Source organism: Ursus arctos, chromosome X (genome assembly GCF_023065955.2).
Source record: "Ursus arctos isolate Adak ecotype North America chromosome X, UrsArc2.0, whole genome shotgun sequence".
Taxonomy (NCBI): Eukaryota; Metazoa; Chordata; class Mammalia; order Carnivora; family Ursidae; genus Ursus; species Ursus arctos.
In genome coordinates this window covers 73111919-73115034 of record NC_079873.1, presented here as the reverse complement: position 1 = coordinate 73115034, position 3116 = coordinate 73111919, and positions in this window count along the sequence as shown.

Sequence of the window (3116 nt, the reverse complement as noted above, 5' to 3'; positions counted from 1 at the left end):
ACACTAGAGAAATCTGAGGAGGTTAGAAACCAAAAAAAAAAAAAAAAAGGAAAAAGCAAAAGAAAAAAAAGAGGAGGTGGTGGGGGAGAAGAGAGAATATAATCTCATAGGTGGACAAAAGTGAGTATATAATCTTATAGGGTGGACAGTGTGATCCAGTTGATCCTGAATGTATTTTGGTCTCTGTGTTAGAAGACCCTAATCACAAAATAAGGAAACAAAACTTATATATAAAAAATAAATTGAATAGAGTGAAAGGATGCCAAAAATGAAAAATGTATCTATAAAATGCAAATGTAATGTAATGAAAGTTAAATATACACTTAAAAACAAAGAGTTGATAAAATAAAAAACTAGATGAAAAGGGATGGAAATTTTTAAACTGGAAGATGAACGAATCATGAGGAAAAAACCCTCAAATTCTGTATACTATTTTCCACTAGTGGTGGAGTTTTATACTCTTGTGTGGTCTGTAAACTTGCTGTGCACCTGTTCTTCCAGTTGGTCTTCAGGGGGAGGGGCCTGCTGGGCAGTTTCTCAGGTGCCTTTGCCTAGGTGGAGTTGTACCACCTTTTGCCATGAGGCAGCACCCAGTATAAACTAGTCCTCTGTGTGGATTTTGTTTCCTAAAGGCTTTCCACACCTCTTTAGAGGATCAAAATAAAAATGGCTACATGATCTCCAGCCCTAGATTTGAAGGACCGTGGTCCCCTCTCTTCTGCAAACCCTCAGGGATAAATGGTCTTTACTTTGGTGTATGCCAAACTCTGCAGACTCCTACAATTCTCACCCACACCAATCCTCCCAGGGGATGGAGAGGGTCCCACGTTACTGCAATTTGTAGGGCCCTGGAATGGAGTGAGGTCGCTGAATGGTGCTTGCACCTGCTCTGTCCCTCCCTCCACAGTTTATCTTCTGATATATCCCCTCACATTCATTTCTCTACACCTCCTACCTTTCAGACAGTGGTTGCTTTTCTACTTGTAGAGTTCCAGATATTCTTTTCTTAACATCTCAGGTTGAATTCATGGGTGTTCAGAATGATTTGATAGTTATCTAGCTAAATTCAAGGGACCAGATGAAACTAAGTCCCTTACTCTTCCAACATCTTCCCTAGAAACTGTCTTTAACAGTTAATATATTTAAATGTTTAAGCTCATTAGAAATCAAGAAAATGTAAATTAAACCAAGAAGATACCATCTATGGTTATCAAATTAGCAAAGACTAAAAATTTAAAATCTCCAATTCTAATTCAACACAGAGCTTCTCAACCTTGGCATTTTTGACATTTTGGGGAGGATAATTCTTTGATGTGGGGGGCAGTCCTGTGTATTGTAGGCTGTTTAGTAGCATTCCTGGCCTCTACCCACTAGATGCCAGTAGCATTCCTTTCCTGTTGTGTTAACCAAACATGTTTCTAGGCATTGCTAAAAATCCTGTAAGAGGAAAAATTATTCTGAATTGAGAACCACTCGGCATTCTTGCAATTCATGATGGCTCTTACTTTCAGATATTTGCATATTCTTACTCCTGTGCATTACCTTTACTACTTTTATCATCCTTCCTGTTGCTCCTGGGGCTTTTGAGAAACTTTACATGACTCTTCAAAATGGGTTCTCATAGCACCCTGCATTTACCCTTATCTCATCACTTTTTACACTGCATTAGATTTAATTATTTGCCAGTATTTTTGTCACATTTTTATTGAAATTTCAGTTAGTTAATATACAGTGTAATGTTAGTTTCAGGTGTAGAATTTAGTGATTCATCACTTACATACAACACCCAGTGATCATCACAAGAGCCCTCCTTAATTCCCATCACCCATTTAACCTATCCCCCCATCCACTTCCTCTCCAATAATCCTGTTTGCTCTCTGTAATTAAGAGTCTCTTTCTTCATTTGTCCCTCCTTTCTTTTTTTCCCTATGTTTATTGTTTTGTTTCTTAAATTACACATATGAGCAAAATCATATTTTCTTTGTCTTTGAATTGTTTGCTTAGTATAATACTCTCTAGCTCCATCCATGTCATTGCAAATGGCAAGATTTCATTCATTTTGATGGGTGGGATATATATATATATTCTTTATATTCTAATTCTTTATACATCACTAATTCTTTATACATCAGTCAATGGACATTTGGGCCCTTTCCACAGTTTAGCTATTGTTGATAATGCTGCTGTACACACCAGGGTGCATGTATCCTTTTAAAAGAGTATTTTTGTATCTTTTGGGCAAATACCTAGTAGTACAATTGCTGAATCATAGGATAGTTCTATTTTTAACTTTCTGAGGAAAATCCATATTGTTTTCCAGAGTGGCTGCTCCAGTTTGCATTCCCACCAACAGTGTAAGAGGCTTCCCTTTTCTTCACATCCTCCCCAACACCTCTTGTTTCCTGTTGTTATTTTTACCCATTTGACTGGTTTGAGGTGATATCTCATTGTAGTTTTGATTTGTATTTACCTGATGATGACTGATGTTGAGTATCTTTTCATATGTCTGTTGGCAGTCTGTATGTCTTCTTGGGAAAAATGTCTATTCATGTCTTCTTTCCATTTTTTACCTGGATTATTTGTTTTTTGGGTGTTGAATTTGTTAAGTTCTTTATAGATTTTGAATACTAACCCTTTATCAGATATACCATTTGCAAATATTTTCTCCCATTCCATAGGCTGCCTTTTAGTTTTGTTGATTGTTTCCTTCACTGTGCAGGAGTCTTTTCTTGATGAAGCCCCAATAAATTATTTTTGTTTTTGTTTCTCTTGCCTCAGTTTCATTCCTTTGCATGTTGCTGTCCACTTTTCCCGACAGCATGTATTGAAGAGACCATCCATTTTCCTTTGAATATTTTCTCCTGCTTTGTTGAAGATTAATTAACCATATAATTTTGAGTACATTACTTTCTTTTCTATTCTGTTCCATTGATTTATGTGTCTGTATTTGTACCAGTATGATACTGTCTTGATCAGTAGAGCCTTGAATATAACTTGAAGTCCAGAACTGTGAAGTCTCTAGCTTTGCTTTTCTTTTTCAAGACAGTTTTGGCTATTTGGTGTCTTTTGTGGTTCCATATAATTTTAAGATTGATTGTACTACCTTGGTGAAAATA